Source organism: Suncus etruscus, chromosome 9 (genome assembly GCF_024139225.1).
Source record: "Suncus etruscus isolate mSunEtr1 chromosome 9, mSunEtr1.pri.cur, whole genome shotgun sequence".
In the NCBI taxonomy this organism is placed as follows: Eukaryota; Metazoa; Chordata; class Mammalia; order Eulipotyphla; family Soricidae; genus Suncus; species Suncus etruscus.
The window spans coordinates 34,461,666-34,479,531 of record NC_064856.1 but is presented as its reverse complement, the minus strand read 5'-3'; the positions used below and the strand labels follow the sequence as shown (position 1 = coordinate 34,479,531).

Below are 17,866 nucleotides of genomic sequence, written 5' to 3'. Positions count from 1 at the left end.
ACCTGGGCATCTGGGACTCCAATGATTCTTATGTTGTTTCTGTTGAGTTTATCAAAGATTTCTATTTTCATCTGTTCACATTCCTTGATTACTTTTTCCATTGCCTGATCGTTTGTCTTAAGTTCTTTTCCAATTTCTTCTGCTGTGTTGAGTTTTTCTGCATCTCATTTTCCAGCATGCTGATTCTGTCCTCAGCAGCTGTTAACCTGCTGGAGAGGCTATCCACTGAGTTTTTTAGTTGAGCAACCGTGTTTTTCAGATGTTATTTCAGTTTGGAGTTTTCTGATTTCTGTCTTTGTGTTCTGTTCAGATTGATCTGTCCTTTCTTTGAGTTATACAAACATCTTCCATATTTCTATTCTAAACTCCATATCTGACAGATTAATCAGATGGTTGGAATTTTTTTGGTCATCCGAGCTATTGTCTTCATTCTCTGTGCATGGTGTTTGCCTGTGAGGTTTCCCCATTGTCACGCTTGTAGTGTGATTTTTTTTTCTGCGTGTTGTGATGGGGTTCAATTGGTTAGAAAGAGTGTGCGGTCACAAAGGGAAGCGGAGCTGCAGCGCTCTTCTGTGGCCTCTAGGTGACAGTTTTTTGGGGGTGCGCTTCTTAGGTTCTGAGGAGAGCTTCAAGTATTCAGGACAGACAAGCAAAGCAAAGAGTTCCCTTCAAGTCCTCAGGGTCATACAAGGCACAGCAGGAGGACGGAGCCAGCCAAGAACTCTGTAGCAGACAGGATCACCGCCAGGAACGCTGATGAAATTAAATCTCAGGCAGCTGAAAACAGCATGGCCCAAGATGGCTTTTGCGCCCTTCTGACACCCAGCAGAAACCAGCAGGAATCAGTATGTGTACGTCCTGACCACCTCTGAATCAGGCAGGATCGCGGCAGGAACACTGATGAAATCCAGTCTCAGGCAGCTGAAAACAGCATGGCCCAAGATGGCTTCTGCACCTTTTTGACACCCAGCAGAAACTAGCAAGAATCCGAGAAGTTCATTTCAATTCGTTTTTGTACTATATCCCTCCATTCTCATCTGGTTCCTAGAGTCTCATTTGATAGATGTTCTGTGAATCTAAATTGTATACAAGTTAATTTGTTGGGTTTTTTCCTTTTTTTCTTTTCTATTTTTTAAGATAATTTCTTTATTTAAACACCATAATTACAACCATAACTGTAGTTGAGTTTCAGTCATAAAAAGAACACACCCTTCACCCATGCAACCTTCCCATCATCAATGCCCACATCTCTTCCCTCCCCCATACCCTGCCTGTATTTGAGACAGGCTTTCTACATCCCTGACATTGTTATGATAGTTCTCAGAGTAGTTTTTCTAACTGCACTCATCACTCTTTGTGGTTGGCTTCATATCTTGAGCTTGTCATTCCAGCCTTCAACCCTGGGAATTATTTCAATGTCTTTAATTTTTCTTAAAACCCATAGATGAGTGAGACTATTCTGTGTGTGTCTCTCTCTCCTTCTGACTAACTTCACACAGCATAATAGACTCCATTTACGTCCATGTATAAAAAAATTCATGACTTCATTTTTTCTGATGACTGCATAGTATTCCATTGTGTATATATACCACAGTTTCTTTAGCAATTCATCTGTTGAAGGGTATCATAGTTGTTTCTAAAGTCTGGCTAATGTAAACAGTGCTGCAATGAATATAAGTGTGAGGAAGGCATATTTGTATTGTATTTTTGTGTTCCTAGGGTATATCCCTAGGAGTGGTATAGCTAGATCATATGGAAGCTCAATTTCCAGTTTTTTGAGGAACCTCCATATTGTTTTCCATAAAGGCTGGACTAGATGATATTCCCACCAGCAGTGAATAAGAGTTCCTTTCTCTCCACATCCCCGCCAGCACTGATTGTTCTTGTTCTTTGTGATGTGTGCCAGTCTTTGTGGTGTGAGATGGTACCTCATTGTTGTTTTGATTTGCATCTCCCTGATGATAAGTGATGTGGAGCATTTTTTCATGTGCCTTTTGGTCATTTGTATTTATTCTTTGAGAAATTGTTGATTTTTTCTCCCCATTTTTTGATGGGGTTAGATGATTTTCTTGTTAAGTTCTGTCAGTACCTTGTATGTCTTAGATATTAGCCCCTTACCTGATGGGTATTGGGTGAATAGCTTCTCCCATTCTGTGGATGGCTTTTGTATCCTCAGCATTATTTTCTTTGAGGTGCAGAAACTTCTCAGCTTAATATAGTCCCATATGTGTATCTCTGTTTTGACTTATTTAGAGACTGCTGTTTCTTTCTTGAAGATGCCTTTAGTTTCAATGTCCTAGATCTTTTCTATTTTTTAAAGCCATCTTTTATTTTATCTTTTTTTTCTGTCCCCTATCTTTTTTAAACACCATGATTACAAACATGTTTGTAGTTGCGTTTCAGTTATAAAAAAGGAACATCCCGTTCACCAGTGCAACAATCCTACCACCAATGCATCCCCCATCTTCCACCTCCCCCAACTCTTGCCTGTATTCAAGACAGGGATTCTATTTCTCTCACTCACTACCATTGTCATAATAGTTGTTAGTGTAGTTATTTTTCTAACTAAATTCACCACTTTTTTTAAAGCCATCTTTTGTTTATTTTGCTGTTTTGAATATTCTGCTTCTAGTTTTTTTGTCATTCTGAGCACAATGCATTTTATAGTTATCTTTGTAGTTGTAATTGTTCCTCTACCCTTTGATCTCTTGTTTTTTGGTTGTCTTTATTCCTAAACTCTGAGAAATTCTTATCAATAATTTTTTAACTCTTGGTTTTTCCAATTCACCTTTCTGTTCTTCAGAGACTCCAATAATTCTTATATTGTTCCTCTTAAACTCATCCCATAATTCTCTGATATTTCTTTCAGACTTTTTCCACTTTCTATTGCTTTCTATTGGTTTCCTCCATCTCAATTCTTTGGTCTTTTCTTCATCTGTTGTTATTTTGCTTCTCAGACTATTTTTTTCCCATGGGAAGACTGGTTTGAGCCATATCCTGCATTGATTTGCTCTAGGCTTACTCATGGCTCTGAACTCAGGGATTATTCCTGATGGGCTTAGGGAAATATAAAGGAAATTGGGTGTTGAAACAAGATTGGCTATATACAAGGCTGTACCCTACCTGGTATACTATCACTTCAGCCCTCCTACACAGGACTTTTGTTGAGTTTTTAATATCACCATATCATCAACCATACTCTTCATTTCCATTGTTTTTATTATAGTCTTCTCATTTTGACTCGTAGTTTTTTATATTTTGATGATTGTGCCTTGTCTTTGAACTCATCAAACATCTTCACTTTGGTATCATAAAAGTCACTTTCTTTCCATCACTATGAAGAAAATTAACATGGTAATCGAAAGTCTTCCAAAAATGGGGCAGGAGCAATGGAGCAGCAGTTGATTGTTTGCCTTGCATGTGACTGACCCAGAATGGACAGCAGTTGGATTCCCCAGAGTGCCATATGGTCCCCCAAGCCAGGAGCGATTTCTGAATGCATAGCCAGGAATAATCCCTGAGCATCACCAGGTGTGGCCCAAATATCAAAAAAAAGGGGGGGGGGGCGGAGAGATAGCATGGAGGTAAGGCATTTACCTTTCATGCAGAAGGTCATCGGTTCGAATCCCGGCATCCCATATGGTCCCCCGTGCATGCCAGGAGCAATTTCTGAGCATGGAGCCAGGAAAAACCCCTGAGCACTGCCGGGTGTGACCCAAAAACCACACAAAAAAAAAAGTCTTTCAAAGAACATAAGCCCAGGTCCAGATGGAGTCACTAACAAATTCTTTTAAACCTTTTAAGAGGAACTACTACCAATCCTTTTCAGGCTCTTTCAGGAAATTAAAGAAACAGAAACATTCCCAAAAGTTTTTATGAAGTTAACATTACCCTGATACCAAAACCAGAGAACTGCAAAAAAATGCAAACTATACACCAATATCCCTGATGAACACAGAAGCAAAGATCCTCAACAAAATCATGGAAAATAGGATCTAACACCTTATTAAGAAGGTCATACACCATGACTAAGTAGGCTTCATTCCAGAAATGCAAGTATAGTTTAACATACATAAATTAATCAATATAATACACCATGTCAACAAAAGGAAAAATAAAAACCATATGATCATATCAATAGATGCAGAGGAAGTATTTGATGAAATCCAACACTCATTCATGATAAAAACTCTCAACAGGATGGGAATGAAAAGAACTTTTCTCAATAGAGTCAAGGCCATTTACCAAAAATTAATGGCAAATATTATTATCAATGGAGATAAACTAAAAGCCTTTCCTTTAAAATCTGGTACAAGACAAGGCTGCCCCCTCTCACTACTCCTATTTAACATAGTACTAGAAGTAATTGCCATAGAATTAGGAAATAAAAAGATATCAAGGGCATCAAGTTAGGAAAGGAAGAAGTCAAGCTCTCACTGTTTGCAGATGACATGATATTGTATATAGAAAAGCTGCTAGAAACAATATATTCATATAACAAAGTGTCAGGTTACAAAATTAACATGCAAAATCAATAGCCTTCTTATACACAGGTAATGTTAGATAAGAAATTGACATTAAAAAAACAATCCCATTCACATTAGTGCCACACAAACTCAAATACCTTGGAGTCAACTTAACTAAAGATGTGAAGGACCTATACAAAGAAAACTACAAAACCCTGCTTAAAGAAATAAAAGAGAACACAAGGAAATGGAGACACATATCTTGCTCATGGATTGGGAGGATTAGCATTGTTAAAATGTCAATACTCCTCAAAGCATTGTAGAGATTTAATGCAATCCTTCTAAGGATACCCATGGCATTCTTCAAAGTAGATCAAATACTCCTGAAATTAATCTGGAACAATAAACACTCATGAATAGTTAAAGCAACCCTTAAAAAAAAAAAAAAAAGAAGTTCGGAGGCATCACTTGCCCCAACTTTAAATTGTACTACAAAGCAATAGTCAATAAAACAGCATGGTATTGAAATAAAGACAGACCCTCAGATCAATAAAATAGACTTGAATATTCAGTGAATGTTCCCCAGATATACAACCAATTAATTTTTGATAAAAGGGCAATAAATGCAAAGTAGAGCAAGGAAAACCTCTTCAACAAGTGGTGTTAGAACAACTGGTCAGCCACATGCAAATAAAGCAAACTCAGACTTCCATCTAACACCATGCACAAAGGTCAAATCCAAATGGTTTAAAAACCATTTGTTATCAGACTTGGAACCATAAGGTATATAGAAGAACACATAGGAAATACACTCTATGACCTTGAGACTAAAGGAGTCTTCAAGGAGGAAACATTGCTCTCCAAAAATTGGAAGCAGAGATAAACAGATGGGATTATATTAAGCTGAGAAGCTTCTGCACCTCAAAAGAAATAACGACGAGGATACAAAGGCCACTCACAAATGAGAGGAGCTATGGCTATACCCAATGCCCATCAGATAAGAGGTTAATATCTAAGATATACAAGGTACTGAGAGAATTTTACAAGAAAAAAACATCTAACCTCATAAAAATGGGGAGAAGAAATGAGCAGACACTTCCTCAAATAAGAAATACAAATGGCCAAAAGACACATGAAAAAATGTTCCACATCACTAATCATCAGGGACATGCAAATGAAAACAACAATGAGGTACCATCTCATGCCACAGAGACTGGCACACATCAAAAAGAATAAGAACAATAAGTGCTAGTAGGTATGTGGGGAGAAAGGAACTCTCATTCACTGCTGGTGGGAATACCATCTAATCTAGCCTTTATGAAAAACAATAGAGATTACTCAAAAAATTACAAATTGAGCTTCTATATGATCCAGCTATACCACTCCTAGGAATATACCCTAGGAACAGAAAAACACAATATAAAAGGTCTTCCTCACACTTATATTAATTGCAGCACTGTTTACAATAGTCAGAATCTAAAAACAACCCATATGCCTCTCAACAGATGAATTGCTAAAGAAACTGTGGTACTTATACACAATGGAATACTATGCAAACATCATAAGAAATGAAGTCATGAAATTTTTCTATGCATGGATGGACATGAAATCTATTATGCTGAATAAAATTAGTCAGGGGGGAGAGAGAGACACACAGAATAGGCTCACTCATCTATAGGTTTAAGAAAAATTAAGGACATTATTGTAATAATGTCCAGAGATAATAGATATGAAGGCCAGAAGGACCAGTTCATAATATGAAGATCACCACAAAGATTATTGAGTGCAGTTAGGTAAATAACTACACTAACAACTATCATGACTAACTTAATGAGTGAGAGAAGTTAAATGCCTGTCTCAAATACAGCCAGGGATGGGAAGGAGGGAGGGGGGCATTGATGGTGGAAATATTGCACTGGTGAAGGGAGGGTGTTCTGTTTATGACTAAAACTCAGCTACAATCATGCTTGTAATTATGGTGCTTAAATAAGATTTTATTAAAAAAAGAAAAAATTAAAACACAACAAAAAGCCTAGCTACACTTAATATTACACATGCTGGTTCCATTAATATTGTATTAAAATGCAAGATTTCATATTTTCTTATACAAGAATTATATTCCATTGTGTTTATATACAAGTTCCCAGTCTATTCATTCATCATTGGATCTTAAATTGTTTCCTGATATTGTCTATAATGAATAGCTCTTCAGTGAGCACAAGTGTGTCTTTTTGAGACATCATTGTAATAATGCCCAGAAACAATAGAGATGAAGGCTGGAAGGACCAGCTCATGATAAAATGCCTTGCATGCAGAAAAATGGTGGTTCCAATCCCGGCATCCCATATGGTCCCCTGAGCCTGCAATTTCTGAGCGTAAGGCCAGGAGTAACCCCTGAGTGTTGCCGGGTGTGACCGAAAACAAAATAAATAAATAAATAAATAAGCTCATCACAAAGAGTGGTGAGTGCAGTTAGAGAAATAACTATGCTGACAACTATCATGACAATGTGAATGAGTGAGAGAAGTAAAATGCCTGTCTCGACTACAGGTGGTGGGGAGGAGTGAGTTGGGGGACATTGGTGATGGGAATGTTGTGCTGGTGAAGGGGGGTATTCCTTTTATGAATGAAACCCAACTACAATTATGTATGTAATCATGGTGCTTAAATAGAGACATAATTTAAAAAAGAGCAGCCATACACTTCAGGAGATGTGACCCTGTGCCTATTAATAAGATAGAGATTATGTGTGCAGACTTCAGAATCTTAAAGGAAAAGAGAGGAATCCTCCTCCAGTCCATAGCCCAGAGATGTCAACCTAAAAATAAATCTCACTTGGAAGGGTTGTGAAGCAAAGAGAGGATCTGGAGATGTGATGACGGTTCCATTTAAAATTTTTCCAATTTCAAATTTTTATCAAAATGAGACATCTGAGGAAACAGATTCAAAAACTTGGAATCAATATACATTTAGATCACAGGTTCTGCAAAGCACCAAAGAAAGTCTATTATTTGGTGTTGGTTAAACAAGGGGAGAAAGTACAAAATCTGTGACAACTTCAGGACTTGCTCCTAGGAACATCTTGAACTTAATATGGCCTGAGAAGATAAGTATGGTTGGCCATGCTATGAGATATTATGTTAGCTATTACTGTGACCTCTGCTTCACAAAATTGGGATTCTACACCATGCTGAATGCCATTGACTGAATGTGACTGCCATTAAGTATAATAAGCTATCTACCCAATGAAATCTGTCTCTTGTCTAATTTCAGGAATCTCTCCTGGCAAGGGGAACCATATGAGATGCCAAGAATCAGACCCAGGTTAGTTGCACATAAAGCAAACACCCTACCCATTGTGCTATTGCTCTTGCCCCAGATTTTTGCTGTTTGGGAATGAAGAAATAGTTCCCTATATCAGGGAGGGTAGAGAATATTGACAGCAACCCATGGTAAAATATGCCAAGAGTCAAGAGCACTTAAGCAAGCTCTTTTTCTACCATCTCATTTCTCTAATATCTCCCCTGTATATCACACCAACCACATCTGTAGGTATCTTGAACTGTACTTGCCAGTGAGGAGAAACTCCCAATTTTTTGTTAGCTATCTTGTCTCTTGCATCTATTTCCTTCATAGTTAGAAAGGCATAGTCCTCAGACCTCAGACAAAGAAGGAAGACTCATACAAGAGAGTTGGAACACTCAGGATTGCTAGTTATTTGTTTATTACTAACAACTAGGTAGCACAAAAGAATAAGAATGAACCATGTTAAGGCATAATCAGTGATGAGAAACAAGAGAGCCTCTTCCATTTCCAGGAGCTAATCTTGTAATATTCTGTAGTAAAATGTCCAGGGCATTCTAATCATTCCAGTGGAAGATGGCTGCAACTTTCATGGTAATTAAAACATTTCTACTCTCATCCAGAAGCATTGGCTTCAGAAAATTATCACCAAACTTGAGTGTTTATGTTGCACTAACCTTTACAAAAATGAGCATATTATGAGACAGAAAGACTAAACAGGTTTTATAGTCACCATTTTTCATACCATGTGAGACAAATACCATGACCCCTAAGGGTAAGTCTATTCATCTGTGTATTTTGGATCCTTCTCTGCTATGCAGTTTTGTGGCTGTGAAATGCTGTTTAATCCAGTTTGTGTTTGCATTTCATTATGCCTGAATTTTAAATCATGTTCCAGATATTTGTACTTATTTTTAACTCAGTTGGAGTAAATCTTTTTTCCAAATCAGTGTGATAAATGAGTGGTGTGCATGTGTAATTTTATTATTAAAAACATAAAAAATTATACAAAATCTTAAAATAAATATTTATTTTATATTATGTTCTTGATTCCTAATTTAATAATTTTATTTTTTCCCAATTTAATAATTTTAGTAATTACTAAGTTTAGTCATCTTAAAATTAAAAGCCCTTAGTTTGGACTTACCATGGGAAAATTAGGTAAATGACCAAATCTAAAAATGCAAATTAAGATACTAATTTTGGAACCAATAGTATGAGGGTCAATTATCCATATTGATCAAATATTAGAAGAAACATGGTTCTGCTCAACTCTCTGAAAACAGATACATTTGCAGTTTAGGATCTATGCCTTGGTCTCTGTTTCTCTCTCTTTTCAGCGGATGTATATAGGAAGCAGGAACAAGATAGAAAATAAAAATATACAAATCTAACCTAGAGGAGTTCTTGTTCTCTATTTATAAGTTGTCCTGTAGTAGAGAAACATGAAAAAAAAATAACATTGCTTCAAGGTCTAGGGTATTTCCTATAAAGTTAGCTTCTAAAGAAGAGTTGAATGTTCCTGAAAGGTACCATTCTTTCAAAATGTTTTTGCTTCAGAAATCTTCCTGATTATCTAGCTATAGATAATCACCAAATTTTTATGTATAAATTAAGAGATGTACATAGTGATCTGATTTTTAATCTGGAGTTATGTGAGAATATATAAGTATTTTAATTTAAGTATAGAAGGCTATATGGAGTTATATGTGGAATACAAAGTTATCCTATATATCCAGGGATATAAGGTGGTAGCAATCAGGGAGAGAAATGAAAAGTTCTGACTCAAAGCTGCAGTAACTGGAGGGGAAAGGGAAGGCAGGGATAAGCACAAACATGTGGACGTGCTTCAAATCTGAATGGATGCAGCAGCACCCATGCCTGTAGCCATCTCAGTGGGGGGTCCTGGGTGAATATGCTTTGATTAATAGTGTTCTGATGCTAATTTAGCTTTCTAAGCACGCCAGTTCCCAAAGGCTCTAGTAATTTTGATAAAAGCAAGAGTAACCCCCTCCCCCACCCCCCCAAATTACAAGAGCACTCCTACCAAAAAAAAAATTTATTTTAAGCATCCATTTTTTTTTACAAATCCCAACTGGTGGTTTCTGGAGCAGGAAGTCAAATGCCAGGTGTGTGATTCAGGAGCTGCTGCAGAGGGGGCTAACCTGCCAACTAGGTGAGAGCATCGCCAATACTGGGAGAAGCCCCTAGATGGAGCAGATGAGTCTGTTGTGAGGTGGCTTCTCGGAAGGACTGAGTTTCCAAACTCGTGGACAGGACGGGAGCAGTCAACTGAAAGTTTCTGGGTAGCGCTTTATAGCAAGAAGCAAGTGGGGCTGACAGCAGAAGGAAACCTTGCCTCAGCAGCTCTGTGTCCTCTGCCGACGTTAAGCATCTGCCCCTGGAACATTGAGGGATGACCACCTGTGCAACCTGGTGACCCGAAAGGAAACTGGACCCAGCTTTCTTCACAGACTAGCTTCTGCTTACACTGAACAACTCTGGAAAGGCATCCAGGTAAATTAAACCTTTCTCCTTCTTTTTTGGTTTTCTAAATTTGTTGACTGTGAGTGAGGTTGAGGTGTCACATTGACTTCGAAACCTGCGAAATCTGAGTGCATTTTTTAAATACGTGTCATTTTTGGGTTCCGTTTGAACAAGTTTTCTGGTTACTGTATTTCTCTGCACTGCCAGTTAGTTTTAAGACCCAAGATTATTCCTTTGTTTTCAGAAAAGCATCAGAAACCCCATTTTGCTATTGGTTGCATATTTGTTTAGTGAGCCAAACCCTGTGTATACTTAGCAGATTTTTGGATTTGGACTACAAGGACAAGAACGTGAAAGTGTTCTTGTGTTTTCTGAAACGTGTTCTCTGGAAGCAAGTAGCTAGCTGGGATCTTCAGTGGAGTCAGTGTCTCAAGAGATATTACAGGTGGACTTTTGAACCAAGGGTGAGACCCAGTGTTTAAATTGAGGGATGGGGAATATGTGAAAATAGAAGGGTAGGTTTGTATATAACCTAGGGTAAATTTGATGATAAAAGTTTAATCCAGTCAAAAGCTGGATTAAGCTACTCCTTAATGCTCAGACAGACCCAAAAATTTGGGTTTATGCAGAAGATTCCGTTCCCTCCCTTGCATCCTGTAGCCATGGAACATGCTCTCATCCCTTTTAGCATGGGAGAGAGAGAGGCACATGCCTGGAGAACTAAAATATAAGTCCAACAGGGACAGTTAAAAGTAGGGAGGTTGTGAGTGCCAGATTAGCAGAGCTGAAGCCCTTATCCATCAAAGGAGTTGACAGTTTTAAACAGTGACAGGGTTAAGAGTTGCAGGGGTGAAAAATTGAAAGTAACAACTCAAGTTAGACACTATCATTCCCTGCTCTCAAGCTCCTGCTGTTTGCAGTTCTGACATTGCACTTTAGAACCAAATTGGCCAAGAGTAGAAATACAGTGAAATTCAAAATATTAAAAACGCTTTTTAAAAAATCATAATATACTAAAAAGTAAAGAAATCCATTTAAATAACTAAGAGAATAAAGAAATGCATTTAAATAACTGAGGTTTTTTTACCTGATTTAATGCTATGATATTTCAAAGTCTTATCCACTTAAAAACTATTTAAAGTTACACTTTGAGAGTTTACTGAAGTAAGAGTTACTAGTCAAAGGGAAATAAACATTTATTCTCATGTACCTTCTGTCACTGAGGTAGCAGTCTGGTTTTGCTTTGAAGTTGAGTGTTGGACCCTGCAATAATCAGCTGGGGTCTTTCCTTCCCATTCTTTCATAGAGCCAGGCTCAACTATAGGAAAACCCATTTGTGAAAGACTATTTCAAAGATAATCCTGATGCACAACTCTTTAAATAAAAACATAAATACTGTTTTCCTGAAATGTCTGATTTTCATTCTTTAGCCATTGCCTGGTTTCTGAAAGTGAATAGATTTTCACTTCATTAAGTATGCAACTTTGCATAATTCAGAATGTGTCTCAAGATATCAAGGTCTCACACTTTTCTTCTTTCTTTCTTTACTTATTTTTCTTCTGTCTGTCTTTTTGTCTTTATTAATTTATTCCACACCCAATATGGTGTAGTGTTCAAGTGTTAACTCCTGCCTTGGTGCTCAGATGTTGGTCTAATAGTATTTGGCAACTCTACTGAATACAACCATCTTCCCTTCTCTCATACTTCTTTTCTAAAAACCTAAGGCTTACTTGGGAAAAAATAAACCTAGTCTTATTCTCTATTTCCCAGAATATAAAGTCATAATTACATTTAACTGTGGAATATCTTCTCATCAAAGTTTCTTATATTCTAAAGGACCACAGATAATGACTAAGTAATCTAAGTCTCCTCTTTGGTCTAGCTAAGTGAGTTTTGTGTTTTCCAAAAGATAAAATTTATTATTAAGAAAAAAAATTCAGCAACACAACTTCAAAGACTCAAACAAATCTGAAATTCAAACAAAGTAGCTGTAAACAGGATGATGTTTTGAACGTCCGCCTGATGATTAAGTAGCTCAGTCGCTCTGGTCTGTCCCCTTACTGTCTCCTCCACCTGCACCATGTCCTACCTACATGCCTCTCAGCAGTTTTCTTCCTGGCTTGATTTCCTCAATTATCCCAGATGGCACCTGCCTTCTCATTCCTTTGATGCTGCTTTAGGCTCTGCCGAGGTAATTCCACCAATAACATCATTAATTAACTTATATTAAGTTCACTTAGCACATTAGACCAATTAGGAAACAAAGCACTCAAGCCCTGTCTGAGTGCTGCCTTTATCATAGCCTATGCTGTTGTCCTTAAATCCTTACATGACAAGGAGTCTTAGCCAACCTCCCATTACTGTTTCCTAAAAAGTAAAGCAAAGAAAGAGCAAATGATGCATCAATCAAACTTCTGTGCTATATCATATACCATTTTATATGACATTATTATTCATCACTTCCTTATTTTACAAATAAGGGCATTGAGGCTTTGAAAATTTAAGTGCCTGCTTGAAATGATTAATGGTCGTCATACCAGTAACAGCTGTCAAGGTTTGAAACTAAGAGTAACCAAGTATTGAGCTATGAAGTATATAACTAGGTGGGTTGAAGCCAGCACAACACCCCTGCCTTACACTGATATGTTTGCCTCTGTGAGGACAGATAAAAAAGATGAAATGAAAATATCAGACAAAAAATAACTAGAGGTTAAATGAATGCCCTCTTCAGTTGTTTAAAAAAAAAAGACTCACAAAAGCAACCTGGGTTTGATCTCTAACACTGTCTCCCCTTCCTCCCCCCCCCCAAAACATGGCTGGTCACTTGCCTCAATGGTAAAGTACATGCTTTGCATGTATAATGCCTGAGATAAATCTCCTGCATCACAAAACTAACATGTATTATTTATATGTTCATAAGTCCAGGGTCATATCAGCCTGGGCACCAGGATATACTGACCACCTGTAATTCTCATCAGATCAAAACTAAAGATGGGACCATCTCTATTTTATTTGTTACAAGCCATACTATTAAAGAATTTTAATAGAGAAAATATTAGAGTGAAAATATGAGATTGCCATCTTGATACATTGCAAAAATAGTTGAATATAGTAGTTTCAAATTATTCAATCTATATTATCTTGTGAAGGAAGAAATTTTCAAATGGCTCTAAGGTTCACTTATCACAACTTCTTGTCTTCTGTTAATACAAACAAATAAAACTTGGCTGTGTTTAACTTTTATGGTGTTTTAATGCCCAGTCTTGGTTTTATTAATCCTATACAATCAAATCTAAGGGAAAAAAACTTCACCCTGTGTCTTGGAAGATAGGCAATTGATTCAGTGATAGATATGGAATACAACTATCTGAATTCTCAGTTTTAGCATTTTACTAAATATAGGGAAGCTTCAATGAAAATATTTCCAAGAATTTAATGAATAAAATAGTTTTGTCATAGTAGGATTCCTCGTTTCTCTAATGACACACAGGAGGTAAGAGGGTAGGTACCCAAACATCAAAATACCTATGTAAACAAGCAAACATATTACAGTTAATAAAGCTATTCACTCTGGTTTACTACAAGTTGAATTAGAAAAGTTGAAGGGAGGCCGGAAAGGTGGCGCTAGAGGTAAGGTGTCTGCCTTGCAAGCGCTAGCATAGGACGGAGAGCAGTTCGATCCCCCGGTGTCCCATATGGTCCCCCCAAGCCAGGGGTGATTTCTGAGCGCATAACCAGGAGTAACCCTGAGCGTCAAATGGGTGTGGTCCTAAAACCAAAAAAAAAGAAAAGTTGAAGGAACTGTGGACTCTGTATCCTCTACTTAGGTCTTCCTACCTGGGCCATTTCAGTCAAACATGACTAATCAGGAGACCTGTTTTTCATTCCCAGTATCCATTATCCATTTCCAATATGTTCCCAAGAGAATGGCTAAGTGTGTGTGTGTGTGTGTGTGTGTGTGTGTGTGTGTGGATGGATGGATGGGGGTTGTTACTGAACATCACACAAAGAAACACATTTGAGTATATAGCCACAAAAGTGCCATTAATAAGTTGTTGTTATTCCAAGTCTATCATGAGCCTGGAAATGAGAATATGCTCTATGTGTGACAAGAAGGTGCCTTGGCTCAGGAGTCAAGCAGAGTACTAATAGTCACAGCTGTGTTATCATTATGAACAGCATGAGACCTGGTGAGTGGTATCCAAGCTTAGCTATGTTATTTTTAGATCTTTTAACAGTGTACAGTAAATGGTTATATAGAAGCAACTGAAAGATGAGCTCCAAATTCTGAAATAAGATATGATTTTCCTGAAAAGAAGAGGGAGAAAATTCTGCCAAAAATATTTTAATCCTCATATAAAGCACCTAGGGAAAAACTTGCAAAACTAGGCTGCAAGTTAAAAAGGAGAGGTCACAGTTGTGGCTATCAGTTACTCTTCAAAGTAACTGTTTTTTGTTGCTATATTTTTAATTCCACATTACTTTTTTTAAAAAAAAAAAAAAAAAAAAAAAAAAAGCTAAACTGTGATTTACAATATTGTTAATGACAGGGTTTCATGCATAGAACATTCCAACACCACACCCTCCACCAGAGGATCCACTTTCCCCCTCAACTCATGGTTACTCCCTCAACCCACCTGCCACTCCTGTACCTCTGTGTGGTAAATTCAATTCTGAAAACTAGTCCTAAGAACAGGTCATTATTTCTTAAACATCATTTACAAGAAAAGAAAGGGGAAAAAAACAATGTTTACAATTACTTTATAAACCATGGTTGCAAGGTTATTCAGCATGGTTTATTTTCAGTTGCATAGTTGTTCATGATTGAGGAGTTTCAGTCATACAATGTACAACACCCTTCACCAGTGCGCATTTCCTACCATCAATGTCCCAAGTTTTTCCCCCACCTTTCTCCTGCCCTGGGAGTGTTGTGTTGACTTCAGCCTACCTAGTTATGCACTGCATATATAGGTAGAGATAGAGAGATAGAGAAATAAATAAATAAATATAGTACAGATTCCTTTTTTTTCCCTTTTAGACACTATATGGTTTGCAATATTGTTACTGACTGGAGTATCATGCATATAGATTTAATTCTGCAATATATCTCCTTTCGATACCCAGTTCTTGGCCAGAGTGATCATTTCCAACTATCATTATCATAGTGATTTGCCCTCACTGCACTCTCCCTATATTTGTGGCAAGCTTCCTACCATGGACTGGTCCTCTAGGCCCTTGAAAAGTTGACAGTTGGGGGCCAGGGTGGTGGTGCAATTGGTAGGGCATTTGCCTTGCACGTGCTGACCTAGGACAGACCGCGATTAGATCCCCAGGCATCCTGTATGATCCCCCAAGCCAGGAGCAATTTATTTTTTTTTGGAGTAAAGTTTTTTTTTTTAACATAATTTTTATTTTGATCATAGTGGCTTACATATTGTTGACAATAATATTTTAGGTACATATTTACATAAAATCAGGGGGGATTCCCATCACCGGTTTGTCTCCCCTACTCCTCCGTTTTTGTCCTACCTTCCATATCCTCTTCCCTCACCCCCAGGGCTGCTAGAATATGTGGTCCCCTCTGTACCTATCCTATTACTTCGTAGTCTTACACCTGTTTGGTCCTGATGCCTCCTTTATTTCCCCCTCTAATTGGGGGACAGGACTAGCTAGTTCAAGTTATGTGGTTTTGTTTGAAGAGGAGAAAAATAATAAACTGGGGTAAAAGTCTAATATGCCGGGAATAAGCAGAATTCTTTTAGAGGCTCTCGCCATCGGTTTGAGAGATGAAGGAGAAAAAGAAGGTGAAACCGTCCACCCCTACGAAATGAAGTGTCAAATATCTATTAGGAGTTCCAACAATAACGCTAAGCACCCCAAAAGCAGAACAAAACAAACAAACAAACAAACAAAAAATGTCGTGGTCTTGAGAAAGGCATCATGGCAGATCCCATGAAGAGGGAAAAGAAGGGGTCTGAGAGATCACATGGAGGCAAGGCGTCTGCCTTTCATGTAGGAGGTCATCGGCTCGAATCTCTGCGCCCCACATGGTCCCTCATGCCCGCCAGGGGCAATCTCTGAGCCCGGAGCCAGGCGTAATCCCTGAGCACTGCCGGGTGCCACCCAGAAATCTGAAAAGAAGAATAAAATGGAGAAAAAAAGATAAGTGGGGGCAATAACTTCAATAACCACACTAAAACAAAGAAATCGACCAAAAATAGATAGGTAAATAAAAATAATAATAGTAGTACATGAAGATAAAACGTAATATATGAAAAATAAACAATGTGTTTTTTTTTCCCTCCTGCCCAGGCACAGTAAATATTGGGGTCATTCAAAAAGGGATTCACGTGGCCTAAGAGATATGGGATTTCTCCGCCCTTGGAGTATATTGTCATGGGATCAACTATAGACTCTGTTCATGATCCTTTATTCTCCCGGTGGTGCATTTGTGGAGTTTGGGAGGCTTCTGCTCCATCCTGGGTGTTATAGTGAGACCTCTGTATCTAGAGATCTCAGTATCTGCACAGTTACAGAGGTGGGACTTATGATGAAGTCAGTCTTTGTGGTTGTAGAAGTTCTGTTCCCTCCGTGTCACTCCAGTGCCAGGAGCAATTTCTGAGCACATAGCCAGGAGTGACCCCTGAGCATCACCGGGTGTGGCCCCGAAACAAAAAAAGAAATTGACAGTGATATTCAGATACATTCATTTATACAGCAAATCTTTTCTGGACATCTAACCCCACTGCAGGCTCTGTTCAGAGATGATTCCTGGGATTCAAAGATTCAGTAGTATGGTGGGTAAAGAGAAAACATGCCTCTGCCTCATAGAGTTTACGGTCCATGTAGAGCGAGACATATGATGCATTGGTAGGAATTTAATTTCAGGAAAAGTCAGAGTTAAGGAACAAATAGATTCCTTAATAGGTCCTGGCTGAGGTGCTCTGGCAAATGGTGGTAGCTAACCTGGTTTCATTTCCCCCAAAGAATAAGAAGATGAAAATCATTTGGTGGGAGACAGTCTAGAAAAAAATTAGGGGTATAAGAGCAAGAGTGAAATTATGAGAAAGGATTTTCTAAGACTGACACCTTGGGAGCACATTTGTTGGGATTCAGGATTCGAACCATGCTTGGTCCTGGGTTGCCACTTGCAAGGCAAACACCCTACCACTGTGCTATCTCTCCGGCCCCTAGAGCACATCTGTTGGATTTCTGAAATAGGACAAGTCAGCCTAAAAACACAAAGGACAGTTAATGCAATATATATTCAGTTGGTTTCATTAATTTTATTGACCAGTAAGTAGGGTTTAGTTTTCCAATTAAGTCTGTATGCTCTTGGGTAAAGCACTTGCCTTGCACATAGCCAACCTGAATTTGATCCCCAGCAGCATATATGATACCCTGAACCCCACCAGAAATGATCCCAGAGCAGAGTAAGTTCTGAGTACCATCAGGTGTGCTCTAGGACTACCCCCTAAACAAAAATTTTTTGTATAGAAAACCTTACCTTTTGAGGTTTGTTTTATTTGAGATTTACCCCTAATAAAACTTCCTCCTCATAGTCCATCAATTGGACACTTTGAGGAATATCACTACTTAAATGCTTCCTT

General features: G+C 38.1%; 1 protein-coding gene across 1 annotated transcript in view; it reads left to right on the top strand.

Annotated features, from left to right (window-relative positions):
* Positions 1-10,130: 10,130 nt before the first annotated feature.
* EDAR (ectodysplasin A receptor) overlaps positions 10,131-17,866 on the top strand; it is a 96,363-nt gene continuing 88,627 nt past the window's right edge. The window contains exon 1 of the mRNA XM_049781372.1: positions 10,131-10,286. The gene's annotated coding sequence lies outside the window, so the exon portion shown is untranslated. The remainder of the gene's footprint in view (positions 10,287-17,866) is intronic.